This window comes from Carassius gibelio, chromosome A20 (genome assembly GCF_023724105.1).
Source record: "Carassius gibelio isolate Cgi1373 ecotype wild population from Czech Republic chromosome A20, carGib1.2-hapl.c, whole genome shotgun sequence".
Taxonomy (NCBI): domain Eukaryota; kingdom Metazoa; phylum Chordata; class Actinopteri; order Cypriniformes; family Cyprinidae; genus Carassius; species Carassius gibelio.
The window spans coordinates 5,007,028-5,021,142 of record NC_068390.1 but is presented as its reverse complement, the minus strand read 5'-3'; the positions used below and the strand labels follow the sequence as shown (position 1 = coordinate 5,021,142).

At 39.2% G+C, this 14,115-nt stretch overlaps 1 long non-coding RNA gene and 16 other non-coding genes across 17 annotated transcripts; all 17 read right to left on the bottom strand.

Moving 5' to 3' along the window:
• Positions 1 to 437: 437 nt before the first annotated feature.
• On the bottom strand, positions 438 to 510 carry trnak-uuu (transfer RNA lysine (anticodon UUU)). Its single transcript has one exon. It is a non-coding gene; the product is annotated as a tRNA-Lys (tRNA).
• Positions 511 to 632: 122 nt separating this feature from the next.
• On the bottom strand, positions 633 to 714 carry trnas-uga (transfer RNA serine (anticodon UGA)). Its single transcript has one exon. It is a non-coding gene; the product is annotated as a tRNA-Ser (tRNA).
• A 131-nt stretch (positions 715 to 845) lies between these two features.
• Positions 846 to 917, bottom strand: trnah-gug (transfer RNA histidin (anticodon GUG)). The gene has a single exon. It is a non-coding gene; the product is annotated as a tRNA-His (tRNA).
• A 155-nt stretch (positions 918 to 1,072) lies between these two features.
• On the bottom strand, positions 1,073 to 1,154 carry trnas-aga (transfer RNA serine (anticodon AGA)). The gene has a single exon. It is a non-coding gene; the product is annotated as a tRNA-Ser (tRNA).
• A 1,832-nt stretch (positions 1,155 to 2,986) lies between these two features.
• trnas-uga (transfer RNA serine (anticodon UGA)) lies at positions 2,987 to 3,068 on the bottom strand. Its single transcript has one exon. It is a non-coding gene; the product is annotated as a tRNA-Ser (tRNA).
• A 131-nt stretch (positions 3,069 to 3,199) lies between these two features.
• Positions 3,200 to 3,271, bottom strand: trnah-gug (transfer RNA histidin (anticodon GUG)). Its single transcript has one exon. It is a non-coding gene; the product is annotated as a tRNA-His (tRNA).
• A 494-nt stretch (positions 3,272 to 3,765) lies between these two features.
• LOC127938772 (uncharacterized) lies at positions 3,766 to 5,626 on the bottom strand. Its single transcript, XR_008148805.1, has 2 exons — positions 5,450 to 5,626; positions 3,766 to 4,726 (listed from the first exon to the last, which is right to left on the bottom strand). It is a non-coding gene; the product is annotated as an uncharacterized LOC127938772 (long non-coding RNA).
• A 1,821-nt stretch (positions 5,627 to 7,447) lies between these two features.
• On the bottom strand, positions 7,448 to 7,520 carry trnak-uuu (transfer RNA lysine (anticodon UUU)). The gene has a single exon. It is a non-coding gene; the product is annotated as a tRNA-Lys (tRNA).
• A 1,532-nt stretch (positions 7,521 to 9,052) lies between these two features.
• On the bottom strand, positions 9,053 to 9,125 carry trnak-uuu (transfer RNA lysine (anticodon UUU)). The gene has a single exon. It is a non-coding gene; the product is annotated as a tRNA-Lys (tRNA).
• Positions 9,126 to 9,247: 122 nt separating this feature from the next.
• On the bottom strand, positions 9,248 to 9,329 carry trnas-uga (transfer RNA serine (anticodon UGA)). Its single transcript has one exon. It is a non-coding gene; the product is annotated as a tRNA-Ser (tRNA).
• Positions 9,330 to 9,460: 131 nt separating this feature from the next.
• Positions 9,461 to 9,532, bottom strand: trnah-gug (transfer RNA histidin (anticodon GUG)). Its single transcript has one exon. It is a non-coding gene; the product is annotated as a tRNA-His (tRNA).
• Positions 9,533 to 9,687: 155 nt separating this feature from the next.
• On the bottom strand, positions 9,688 to 9,769 carry trnas-aga (transfer RNA serine (anticodon AGA)). Its single transcript has one exon. It is a non-coding gene; the product is annotated as a tRNA-Ser (tRNA).
• A 1,635-nt stretch (positions 9,770 to 11,404) lies between these two features.
• Positions 11,405 to 11,477, bottom strand: trnak-uuu (transfer RNA lysine (anticodon UUU)). Its single transcript has one exon. It is a non-coding gene; the product is annotated as a tRNA-Lys (tRNA).
• A 1,532-nt stretch (positions 11,478 to 13,009) lies between these two features.
• Positions 13,010 to 13,082, bottom strand: trnak-uuu (transfer RNA lysine (anticodon UUU)). The gene has a single exon. It is a non-coding gene; the product is annotated as a tRNA-Lys (tRNA).
• A 168-nt stretch (positions 13,083 to 13,250) lies between these two features.
• Positions 13,251 to 13,332, bottom strand: trnas-uga (transfer RNA serine (anticodon UGA)). The gene has a single exon. It is a non-coding gene; the product is annotated as a tRNA-Ser (tRNA).
• A 131-nt stretch (positions 13,333 to 13,463) lies between these two features.
• trnah-gug (transfer RNA histidin (anticodon GUG)) lies at positions 13,464 to 13,535 on the bottom strand. Its single transcript has one exon. It is a non-coding gene; the product is annotated as a tRNA-His (tRNA).
• Positions 13,536 to 13,690: 155 nt separating this feature from the next.
• On the bottom strand, positions 13,691 to 13,772 carry trnas-aga (transfer RNA serine (anticodon AGA)). The gene has a single exon. It is a non-coding gene; the product is annotated as a tRNA-Ser (tRNA).
• Positions 13,773 to 14,115: the final 343 nt, after the last annotated feature.

Below are 14,115 nucleotides of genomic sequence, written 5' to 3'. Positions count from 1 at the left end.
TTGTAACACCTCCCTCTCAGTGACAACAGCTGACTGAGCGGCTCTTTATGCAGCTCATTATGCAGGGCTTTGTCTTCTCAGGTGTAAATCATAATGACATTCATGATAGTTGACGCCTACTCTCATATGACCTTTACCAACAAAAAGTGTCTTAGAAAATGTAAATCAATGTATTGTTTTCTGTAAGTGAGTAAACAAGATGATTTTCACATGAATTGCAAAGAAAAATTCTAGGCTACAAGCTCCAGTTCTCAAAAATTCCAGGCACCATTGTTCTTTATGTTTGCCTTGTTCAAGTGTTTTAACACTGTTCGTTTTTCACTAACCACAAGGGAGATCCCTTGATCCCCGAGAGCAGGAAGGAACACCGTTCCAGTACAGAGTCAGCAGAAGAGATGGACCGTAGTGATAGCAAGGTGAGGCCAAAGAAAGACCTTCGCCCGAACAGGGACTTGAACCCTGGACCCTCAGATTAAAAGTCTGATGCTCTACCGACTGAGCTATCCGGGCTCTTGTGGAGCAAAGAAGAGACGCAGGTGTCACGGGATGAAAGCTAGAAGCAGTTAGGACAAAGGACCATAGAAGGCACAATTACCATCACAGAAAGCTAAAGCAATACTGCAAAACCCTCCCGTAGTCGGCAGGGTTCGAACCTGCGCGGGGAGACCCCAATGGATTTCAAGTCCAACGCCTTAACCTCTCGGCCACGACTACGTCTAGCGGCAGGCTGCCTGCCCAGTTGTCTGGTGTCACCCTGCACAGGCCAGGCATCAAAAACAAAATAGAGAAGAAAGATGAGGTGGTAAAAAAATGGCAACCTTCCCGTACACTCTACGCCAGAGTATTGCCGTGACCCGGATTCGAACCGGGGTTGCTGCGGCCACAACGCAGAGTACTAACCACTATACGATCACGGCGTGCCACTGGCTCACCCGAGTTAACCCCTGGAGCCCGAATAGAAGAAGCACCAGCGGTGTGTTGGTCCATCGAAGAGGGACTGGACATGTCGCAAATCAGTGGGAGGACCTTGAAAAATTCATGGACGCTTTTCCTCACGGCCTTCAGCAAACAGCGTAGTCGGCAGGATTCGAACCTGCGCGGGGAGACCCCAATGGATTTCTAGTCCATCGCCTTAACCACTCGGCCACGACTACAAGAACAGACCAACTCCTGCTCAGTTTGTGTGCAACACTGCTGCCTGACCTTCTTGCAAACATCCCAGCTCAGTCAGCAAGCGGACTGTAACCCAGTAAAGGGTTTCCTTTTTTTGGATACAGACATAATAACAACAAAACTTTGTGCACTTCTAAAGATAACAAACAAGATGTGCTGTCTGCAGCCTTTGTCTGCGCTGATCTTCATTTACAAACACGTCATTAAAATGAACTGTAACTCTGTGAATACTCAACGAAGAGACATGAGAGAGATATCTATAGAAAGCTTGACATGTCTACTTTTAAACTAAACGAGTGCTGCCTAAAACAAATGTTCTGTGATAAAGTAATCCATATGAAAACAAGGCGATGTCCTTTTTTCACGTCTCCCTTCATTATATCTAATGTGACCACGCCCCACGCTGAACGCTCTATTCAGATTCAAACTGAAGCGCAGCTTGAATACGCCCACACAGAAGAAAAAGCAGCCAGACTGTTGTTCAAGTGCTTTTATTTTACTGTTTGCTTCGCGATGAGAGGAATAACACATAATCCACCCCAAAAAGATGTGGCGTGGTTGAGGATTTGAGAAATGGATTTCCTCAGAAAAAAAAGAATGAAGCACTTTATTCAGCAGAGATCATAAACATGAGTAAGTCTCTTTATATTTATTTATATACTTGTACTAGCTTTCACATAACGTCTAAACATTTTACTAGTTAGACTCTTTCCAAACTATAATTCTTGACTAAATGTATAATTAAGTTAAATATTATGAAGTTCCAATAACAATATATACAAAACTATACCATTCAAAAGCTTGATGTAAATAATATAAATGTAACAAATACATGTAACTGTAACAAATGTAACAAAAAATGGTGTTCTTTTAATTTACCCCCTAAAAAACCTGAAAAATGTCCTCTGCTATTTTCAACATTAATAATAATGATAACAATAAATGTTTTTTTTGTTGTTGTTGTTTTTTAGAAATTCAGATTGTTAAAAGGATTTCTTGAGGATTGTGTGACTGGAGTAATAATGCAAAAATAAAATTAGTTTGAAAGTCAGCTTTGATTGTTCCTAATAAACTGTTTAACTGCTCCCCCATATTAAATTATGTTGTGGGATAATTAAATATATTCTAAATAAACTACAAACTTAAAATGATATACATTTATTTTGTTCTCACGTTCTTTCTTGTAACACCTCCCTCTCAGTGACAACAGCTGACTGAGCGGCTCTTTATGCAGCTCATTATGCAGGGCTTTGTCTTCTCAGGTGTAAATCATAATGACATTCATGATAGTTGACGCCTACTCTCATATGACCTTTACCAACAAAAAGTGTCTTAGAAAATGTAAATCAATGTATTGTTTTCTGTAAGTGAGTAAACAAGATGATTTTCACATGAATTGCAAAGAAAAATTCTAGGCTACAAGCTCCAGTTCTCAAAAATTCCAGGCACCATTGTTCTTTATGTTTGCCTTGTTCAAGTGTTTTAACACTGTTCGTTTTTCACTAACCACAAGGGAGATCCCTTGATCCCCGAGAGCAGGAAGGAACTCCGTTCCAGTACAGAGTCAGCAGAAGAGATGGACCGTAGTGATAGCAAGGTGAGGCCAAAGAAAGACCTTCGCCCGAACAGGGACTTGAACCCTGGACCCTCAGATTAAAAGTCTGATGCTCTACCGACTGAGCTATCCGGGATCTTGTGGAGCAAAGAAGAGACGCAGGTGTCACGGGATGAAAGCTAGAAGCAGTTAGGACAAAGGACCATAGAAGGCACAATTACCATCACAGAAAGCTAAAGCAATACTGCAAAACCCTCCCGTAGTCGGCAGGGTTCGAACCTGCGCGGGGAGACCCCAATGGATTTCAAGTCCAACGCCTTAACCTCTCGGCCACGACTACGTCTAGCGGCAGGCTGCCTGCCCAGTTGTCTGGTGTCACCCTGCACAGGCCAGGCATCAAAAACAAAATAGAGAAGAAAGATGAGGTGGTAAAAAAATGGCAACCTTCCCGTACACTCTACGCCAGAGTATAGCCGTGACCCGGATTCGAACCGGGGTTGCTGCGGCCACAACGCAGAGTACTAACCACTATACGATCACGGCGTGCCACTGGCTCACCCGAGTTAACCCCTGGAGCCCGAATAGAAGAAGCACCAGCGGTGTGTTGGTCCATCGAAGAGGGACTGGACATGTCGCAAATCAGTGGGAGGACCTTGAAAAATTCATGGACGCTTTTCCTCACGGCCTTCAGCAAACAGCGTAGTCGGCAGGATTCGAACCTGCGCGGGGAGACCCCAATGGATTTCTAGTCCATCGCCTTAACCACTCGGCCAAAAACAGGGCAAAAGGGACTGCTATGGGTGGGGGAAAAGAAAAAATGAGAAAAAAGGAAGGGGAAAGGGAAAAATGAAGGAAAAATGGGAAAATTAGCTTGAAAAATTAAATAGATTTTTCTTTCAAACCAGTTTTTCACCTTTTCAATTATTTTAACTAACAAATTATAGAAAAGACAATATTTATACCCATTTTACCTCATCACAAAACAACTCCTTATATTCCTTTTTGTAAAATTGAAAGAATAAAACATTCAAAACATATTTCCACAAATAGGTTTTATTCCAAAAGCTCAAATATGACATGCATTCTCTATAGTAATTGTTTTAGTGTCACAAGCTTTCAGTACACAGAGACAGCAACAACACTAAGACAATTCAAATAACACAAGAATAAAAATACACATATGTGAATATAAATAAAAAAACTGAAAAACAAATTGAAATATAAAATATATTGTATGTACAGTTGTGATATAGATATAATAGGAATGGAATAGAATGAGATGTAGGGATGTACTAGGATATGGGGTGGTAACAAATAAAATATAAGGTTATTGCACATATTTTTATTGCACGATGGGGGGGGGGGACTTTTAACTGTTCATTAGGCAGATTTTCTGGGAAAAGAAACTTCTTGTTTCTCTCGTATTCCATGCACTGTATCGCCGACCGGATGTCAAAAGTTCAAAAAGGATCCAGAGTGATTTCCTAAGCACTTTTCCTCACTCTGGATGTGTACCGTTCTTGAAAGGTGGGTAGGGAAGCACCAGTAATCCTCTCGACAGTCCGAAGACCTCAGGTCTGTAGAGGTGCAGTCATTGGTGTAGAGTAGGGCAGCACGATAACTCGCATGTGATTGTTATGCGCATCTCATCAGTAGAGCCGGTTCTGTTGATGTTCAGACAAATTGTCTGCGATTATGAATGTGATATTGTATAGCTTGTCAGTGAACTACGGCTCTGTGTAGTAAATGCTGCTCCATCTGAAAGCACATGATGGAGATTTACTACTAATCAACAACACCGGCTTTACTGACGAGATGTGCATGAAAATCACATGTGATTTATAGTGCATCCCTAGTGTAGAGGGAGAAGAGCAGTGGATCCAGCAAGGGTCTGCAGTCATTATGTCCTGTTATCTTGGGTTTCTTTGGGCCAGGGATGATGGTGGAGCATTTGAAGCAGCCAGGGACTATGGACAGTTCCAGTGATCTGTTGAAGATCTGTGAAACAATAATAATATTTAAGAATATATATATATAAATAAAAAAACATGAAAATAACTCAAATTACATATATGTTTGCTACCCAATAGGTTTATTCTAAAAGATTGTTATCCAGCATAATTTATTTAATAGAAAATAATATCAATAGGAAATAATCATACATGTTTATAAATATATATATATATATATATATATATATATATATATATATATATATATATATATATATAATCTTAACTATCACAAATAGTTTATTAAGAATAGAAATATATACAGTAAAATTAAGCAAATATACATATTTAAATTTAAAAAACTATAATAACTATACTACTAATAATTACTTATATAATTATAATAAACTTTTAAAATCTGACCTTTATAAAAGAAGAAGTATGTATGCAAAAACACATTTAAATAATAACTTAATAATAATATAAACTTTCACCAATATTTAATTTACAAAAGCTTAAATCGAACATTTTATTATTTTTATAAGACATAAATACAAATTTAAAGAACTATACTACTGTTAATATAATACTTACAATAATACATGCTGCAATATGAAAGGCCACCTCGATTTATATAACAATCTTGCCCAAACATAGCATATTATATAACGTTACATATGTTAAATCACAGATTAATAAACATATTTAGAAAAAAGAGTTAACGTCACGTAGTACTTCGCTTTCATGTTATGTGTTTTATTGTACTTACCTCCACGTTATCTGAAAACATCAAACTGAATAAAAATATGCTCCGTGTTTAAATAATAATGAATTCGCCTTAAAATTAATAAACTAATCATTCGCGCGCTTCCGCTTTTTTGACTGTAATCATGTGGTTTCGCACGTGACTATGTTTCGGCCAATGGCTGTATTGCTCCGCTCGACCAATGGCTGTTTTGCCCCGTTCGGACCTGTTAGGAGATGGTTAGGAGTTGTTAGGACATAGACCACTTGATGTTCGTACTTGTGTTAGGAATTAGTTCGGAAGTGTTAGGACTTATTCAAAATGTGTTAGGAAGTGTTAGGAAGTGTTCAGCAGTCCGATCGCCGGAAGGTACGGCCACGACTACAAGAACAGACCAACTCCTGCTCAGTTTGTGTGCAACACTGCTGCCTGACCTTCTTGCAAACATCCCAGCTCAGTCAGCAAGCGGACTGTAACCCAGTAAAGGGTTTCCTTTTTTTGGATACAGACATAATAACAACAAAACTTTGTGCACTTCTAAAGATAACAAACAAGATGTGCTGTCTGCAGCCTTTGTCTGCGCTGATCTTCATTTACAAACACGTCATTAAAATGAACTGTAACTCTGTGAATACTCAACGAAGAGACATGAGAGAGATATCTATAGAAAGCTTGACATGTCTACTTTTAAACTAAACGAGTGCTGCCTAAAACAAATGTTCTGTGATAAAGTAATCCATATGAAAACAAGGCGATGTCCTTTTTTCACGTCTCCCTTCATTATATCTAATGTGACCACGCCCCACGCTGAACGCTCTATTCAGATTCAAACTGAAGCGCAGCTTGAATACGCCCACACAGAAGAAAAAGCAGCCAGACTGTTGTTCAAGTGCTTTTATTTTACTGTTTGCTTCGCGATGAGAGGAATAACACATAATCCACCCCAAAAAGATGTGGCGTGGTTGAGGATTTGAGAAATGGATTTCCTCAGAAAAAAAAGAATGAAGCACTTTATTCAGCAGAGATCATAAACATGAGTAAGTCTCTTTATATTTATTTATATACTTGTACTAGCTTTCACATAACGTCTAAACATTTTACTAGTTAGACTCTTTCCAAACTATAATTCTTGACTAAATGTATAATTAAGTTAAATATTATGAAGTTCCAATAACAATATATACAAAACTATACCATTCAAAAGCTTGATGTAAATAATATAAATGTAACAAATACATGTAACTGTAACAAATGTAACAAAAAATGGTGTTCTTTTAATTTACCCCCTAAAAAACCTGAAAAATGTCCTCTGCTATTTTCAACATTAATAATAATGATAACAATAAATGTTTTTTTTGTTGTTGTTGTTTTTTAGAAATTCAGATTGTTAAAAGGATTTCTTGAGGATTGTGTGACTGGAGTAATAATGCAAAAATAAAATTAGTTTGAAAGTCAGCTTTGATTGTTCCTAATAAACTGTTTAACTGCTCCCCCATATTAAATTATGTTGTGGGATAATTAAATATATTCTAAATAAACTACAAACTTAAAATGATATACATTTATTTTGTTCTCACGTTCTTTCTTGTAACACCTCCCTCTCAGTGACAACAGCTGACTGAGCGGCTCTTTATGCAGCTCATTATGCAGGGCTTTGTCTTCTCAGGTGTAAATCATAATGACATTCATGATAGTTGACGCCTACTCTCATATGACCTTTACCAACAAAAAGTGTCTTAGAAAATGTAAATCAATGTATTGTTTTCTGTAAGTGAGTAAACAAGATGATTTTCACATGAATTGCAAAGAAAAATTCTAGGCTACAAGCTCCAGTTCTCAAAAATTCCAGGCACCATTGTTCTTTATGTTTGCCTTGTTCAAGTGTTTTAACACTGTTCGTTTTTCACTAACCACAAGGGAGATCCCTTGATCCCCGAGAGCAGGAAGGAACACCGTTCCAGTACAGAGTCAGCAGAAGAGATGGACCGTAGTGATAGCAAGGTGAGGCAAAAGAAAGACCTTCGCCCGAACAGGGACTTGAACCCTGGACCCTCAGATTAAAAGTCTGATGCTCTACCGACTGAGCTATCCGGGCTCTTGTGGAGCAAAGAAGAGACGCAGGTGTCACGGGATGAAAGCTAGAAGCAGTTAGGACAAAGGACCATAGAAGGCACAATTACCATCACAGAAAGCTAAAGCAATACTGCAAAACCCTCCCGTAGTCGGCAGGGTTCGAACCTGCGCGGGGAGACCCCAATGGATTTCAAGTCCAACGCCTTAACCTCTTTTAAACTTTTAAACTAAACGAGTGCTGCCTAAAACAAATGTTCTGTGATAAAGTAATCCATATGAAAACAAGGCGATGTCCTTTTTTCACGTCTCCCTTCATTATATCTAATGTGACCACGCCCCACGCTGAACGCTCTATTCAGATTCAAACTGAAGCGCAGCTTGAATACGCCCACACAGAAGAAAAAGCAGCCAGACTGTTGTTCAAGTGCTTTTATTTTACTGTTTGCTTCGCGATGAGAGGAATAACACATAATCCACCCCAAAAAGATGTGGCGTGGTTGAGGATTTGAGAAATGGATTTCCTCAGAAAAAAAAGAATGAAGCACTTTATTCAGCAGAGATCATAAACATGAGTAAGTCTCTTTATATTTATTTATATACTTGTACTAGCTTTCACATAACGTCTAAACATTTTACTAGTTAGACTCTTTCCAAACTATAATTCTTGACTAAATGTATAATTAAGTTAAATATTATGAAGTTCCAATAACAATATACAAAACTATACCATTCAAAAGCTTGATGTAAATAATATAAATGTAACAAATACATGTAACTGTAACAAATGTAACAAAAAATGGTGTTCTTTTAATTTACCCCCTAAAAAACCTGAAAAATGTCCTCTGCTATTTTCAACATTAATAATAATGATAACAATAAATGTTTTTTTGTTGTTGTTGTTTTTTAGAAATTCAGATTGTTAAAAGGATTTCTTGAGGATTGTGTGACTGGAGTAATAATGCAAAAATAAAATTAGTTTGAAAGTCAGCTTTGATTGTTCCTAATAAACTGTTTAACTGCTCCCCCATATTAAATTATGTTGTGGGATAATTAAATATATTCTAAATAAACTACAAACTTAAAATGATATACATTTATTTTGTTCTCACGTTCTTTCTTGTAACACCTCCCTCTCAGTGACAACAGCTGACTGAGCGGCTCTTTATGCAGCTCATTATGCAGGGCTTTGTCTTCTCAGGTGTAAATCATAATGACATTCATGATAGTTGACGCCTACTCTCATATGACCTTTACCAACAAAAAGTGTCTTAGAAAATGTAAATCAATGTATTGTTTTCTGTAAGTGAGTAAACAAGATGATTTTCACATGAATTGCAAAGAAAAATTCTAGGCTACAAGCTCCAGTTCTCAAAAATTCCAGGCACCATTGTTCTTTATGTTTGCCTTGTTCAAGTGTTTTAACACTGTTCGTTTTTCACTAACCACAAGGGAGATCCCTTGATCCCCGAGAGCAGGAAGGAACACCGTTCCAGTACAGAGTCAGCAGAAGAGATGGACCGTAGTGATAGCAAGGTGAGGCCAAAGAAAGACCTTCGCCCGAACAGGGACTTGAACCCTGGACCCTCAGATTAAAAGTCTGATGCTCTACCGACTGAGCTATCCGGGCTCTTGTGGAGCAAAGAAGAGACGCAGGTGTCACGGGATGAAAGCTAGAAGCAGTTAGGACAAAGGACCATAGAAGGCACAATTACCATCACAGAAAGCTAAAGCAATACTGCAAAACCCTCCCGTAGTCGGCAGGGTTCGAACCTGCGCGGGGAGACCCCAATGGATTTCAAGTCCAACGCCTTAACCTCTCGGCCACGACTACGTCTAGCGGCAGGCTGCCTGCCCAGTTGTCTGGTGTCACCCTGCACAGGCCAGGCATCAAAAACAAAATAGAGAAGAAAGATGAGGTGGTAAAAAAATGGCAACCTTCCCGTACACTCTACGCCAGAGTATTGCCGTGACCCGGATTCGAACCGGGGTTGCTGCGGCCACAACGCAGAGTACTAACCACTATACGATCACGGCGTGCCACTGGCTCACCCGAGTTAACCCCTGGAGCCCGAATAGAAGAAGCACCAGCGGTGTGTTGGTCCATCGAAGAGGGACTGGACATGTCGCAAATCAGTGGGAGGACCTTGAAAAATTCATGGACGCTTTTCCTCACGGCCTTCAGCAAACAGCGTAGTCGGCAGGATTCGAACCTGCGCGGGGAGACCCCAATGGATTTCTAGTCCATCGCCTTAACCACTCGGCCACGACTACAAGAACAGACCAACTCCTGCTCAGTTTGTGTGCAACACTGCTGCCTGACCTTCTTGCAAACATCCCAGCTCAGTCAGCAAGCTGACTGTAACCCAGTAAAGGGTTTCCTTTTTTTGGATACAGACATAATAACAACAAAACTTTGTGCACTTCTAAAGATAACAAACAAGATGTGCTGTCTGCAGCCTTTGTCTGCGCTGATCTTCATTTACAAACACGTCATTAAAATGAACTGTAACTCTGTGAATACTCAACGAAGAGACATGAGAGAGATATCTATAGAAAGCTTGACATGTCTACTTTTAAACTAAACGAGTGCTGCCTAAAACAAATGTTCTGTGATAAAGTAATCCATATGAAAACAAGGCGATGTCCTTTTTTCACGTCTCCCTTCATTATATCTAATGTGACCACGCCCCACGCTGAACGCTCTATTCAGATTCAAACTGAAGCGCAGCTTGAATACGCCCACACAGAAGAAAAAGCAGCCAGACTGTTGTTCAAGTGCTTTTATTTTACTGTTTGCTTCGCGATGAGAGGAATAACACATAATCCACCCCAAAAAGATGTGGCGTGGTTGAGGATTTGAGAAATGGATTTCCTCAGAAAAAAAAGAATGAAGCACTTTATTCAGCAGAGATCATAAACATGAGTAAGTCTCTTTATATTTATTTATATACTTGTACTAGCTTTCACATAACGTCTAAACATTTTACTAGTTAGACTCTTTCCAAACTATAATTCTTGACTAAATGTATAATTAAGTTAAATATTATGAAGTTCCAATAACAATATACAAAACTATACCATTCAAAAGCTTGATGTAAATAATATAAATGTAACAAATACATGTAACTGTAACAAATGTAACAAAAAATGGTGTTCTTTTAATTTACCCCCTAAAAAACCTGAAAAATGTCCTCTGCTATTTTCAACATTAATAATAATGATAACAATAAATGTTTTTTTTGTTGTTGTTGTTTTTTAGAAATTCAGATTGTTAAAAGGATTTCTTGAGGATTGTGTGACTGGAGTAATAATGCAAAAATAAAATTAGTTTGAAAGTCAGCTTTGATTGTTCCTAATAAACTGTTTAACTGCTCCCCCATATTAAATTATGTTGTGGGATAATTAAATATATTCTAAATAAACTACAAACTTAAAATGATATACATTTATTTTGTTCTCACGTTCTTTCTTGTAACACCTCCCTCTCAGTGACAACAGCTGACTGAGCGGCTCTTTATGCAGCTCATTATGCAGGGCTTTGTCTTCTCAGGTGTAAATCATAATGACATTCATGATAGTTGACGCCTACTCTCATATGACCTTTACCAACAAAAAGTGTCTTAGAAAATGTAAATCAATGTATTGTTTTCTGTAAGTGAGTAAACAAGATGATTTTCACATGAATTGCAAAGAAAAATTCTAGGCTACAAGCTCCAGTTCTCAAAAATTCCAGGCACCATTGTTCTTTATGTTTGCCTTGTTCAAGTGTTTTAACACTGTTCGTTTTTCACTAACCACAAGGGAGATCCCTTGATCCCCGAGAGCAGGAAGGAACACCGTTCCAGTACAGAGTCAGCAGAAGAGATGGACCGTAGTGATAGCAAGGTGAGGCCAAAGAAAGACCTTCGCCCGAACAGGGACTTGAACCCTGGACCCTCAGATTAAAAGTCTGATGCTCTACCGACTGAGCTATCCGGGCTCTTGTGGAGCAAAGAAGAGACGCAGGTGTCACGGGATGAAAGCTAGAAGCAGTTAGGACAAAGGACCATAGAAGGCACAATTACCATCACAGAAAGCTAAAGCAATACTGCAAAACCCTCCCGTAGTCGGCAGGGTTCGAACCTGCGCGGGGAGACCCCAATGGATTTCAAGTCCAACGCCTTAACCTCTTTTAAACTTTTAAACTAAACGAGTGCTGCCTAAAACAAATGTTCTGTGATAAAGTAATCCATATGAAAACAAGGCGATGTCCTTTTTTCACGTCTCCCTTCATTATATCTAATGTGACCACGCCCCACGCTGAACGCTCTATTCAGATTCAAACTGAAGCGCAGCTTGAATACGCCCACACAGAAGAAAAAGCAGCCAGACTGTTGTTCAAGTGCTTTTATTTTACTGTTTGCTTCGCGATGAGAGGAATAACACATAATCCACCCCAAAAAGATGTGGCGTGGTTGAGGATTTGAGAAATGGATTTCCTCAGAAAAAAAAGAATGAAGCACTTTATTCAGCAGAGATCATAAACATGAGTAAGTCTCTTTATATTTATTTATATACTTGTACTAGCTTTCACATAACGTCTAAACATTTTACTAGTTAGACTCTTTCCAAACTATAATTCTTGACTAAATGTATAATTAAGTTAAATATTATGAAGTTCCAATAACAATATACAAAACTATACCATTCAAAAGCTTGATGTAAATAATATAAATGTAACAAATACATGTAACTGTAACAAATGTAACAAAAAATGGTGTTCTTTTAATTTACCCCCTAAAAAACCTGAAAAATGTCCTCTGCTATTTTCAACATTAATAATAATGATAACAATAAATGTTTTTTTGTTGTTGTTGTTTTTTAGAAATTCAGATTGTTAAAAGGATTTCTTGAGGATTGTGTGACTGGAGTAATAATGCAAAAATAAAATTAGTTTGAAAGTCAGCTTTGATTGTTCCTAATAAACTGTTTAACTGCTCCCCCATATTAAATTATGTTGTGGGATAATTAAATATATTCTAAATAAACTACAAACTTAAAATGATATACATTTATTTTGTTCTCACGTTCTTTCTTGTAACACCTCCCTCTCAGTGACAACAGCTGACTGAGCGGCTCTTTATGCAGCTCATTATGCAGGGCTTTGTCTTCTCAGGTGTAAATCATAATGACATTCATGATAGTTGACGCCTACTCTCATATGACCTTTACCAACAAAAAGTGTCTTAGAAAATGTAAATCAATGTATTGTTTTCTGTAAGTGAGTAAACAAGATGATTTTCACATGAATTGCAAAGAAAAATTCTAGGCTACAAGCTCCAGTTCTCAAAAATTCCAGGCACCATTGTTCTTTATGTTTGCCTTGTTCAAGTGTTTTAACACTGTTCGTTTTTCACTAACCACAAGGGAGATCCCTTGATCCCCGAGAGCAGGAAGGAACACCGTTCCAGTACAGAGTCAGCAGAAGATATGGACCGTAGTGATAGCAAGGTGAGGCCAAAGAAAGACCTTCGCCCGAACAGGGACTTGAACCCTGGACCCTCAGATTAAAAGTCTGATGCTCTACCGGCTGAGCTATCCGGGCTCTTGTCGAGTACTGGCATCTCACCTTTTATATAACAGCAGTTTTACAACAAGCTGCCCAGAAGAGACGCAGGTGTCACGGGATGAAAGCTAGAAGCAGTTAGGACAAAGGACCACAGAAGGCACAATTACCATCACAGAAAGCTAAAGCAACACTGCAAAGCCCTCCCGTAGTCGGCAGGGTTCGAACCTTCGCGGGGAGACCCCAATGGATTTCAAGTCCATCGCCTTAACCTCTCGGCCACGACTACGTCTAGCGGTAGGCTGCCTGCGCCCTTGTCTGGTGGCTCCCTGCACAGGCCAAGCGTCAAAAACAAAATAGAGAAGAAAGATGAGGTGGTAAAAAAATGTCAACCTTCCCGTACACTCAACGCCAGAGTGTTGCCGTGACCCGGATTCGAACCGGGGTTGCTGCGGCCACAACGCAGAGTACTAACCACTATACGATCACGGCGTGCCACTGGCTCACCCAAGTTAACCCCTGGAGCCCGAATACCAGAAGCAGCAGCGGCGTGTTGGTCCATCGAAGAGGGACAGGACATTTCGCAAATCAGTGGGAGGACCTTGAAAAATTCATGGACGCTTTTCCTCGTGGCCTTCAGCAAACAGCGTAGTCGGCAGGATTCGAACCTGCGCGGGGAGACCCCAATGGATTTCTAGTCCATCGCCTTAACCACTCGGCCACGACTACAAGAACAGACCAGCTTCTGCTCAGTTTGTGTGCAACACTGCTGCCTGACCTACTTGCAAACAACCCAGCTCAGTCAGCAAGCTGACTGTAACCCAATAAAGGGTTTCCTTTTTTGGATACAGAAAATAATAACAACAAAACTTTGTGCACTTATAAAATAAAGATAACAAACAAGATGTGCTGTCTGCAGCCTTTGTCTGCGCTGATCTTCATTTACAAACACGTCATTAAAATGAACCTCTAACTCTGTGAATACTCAACGAAGAGACATGAGAGAGATATCTATAGAAAGCTTGACATTTCTACTTTTAAACTAAACAAGTGCTGCCGAAAACAAATATTC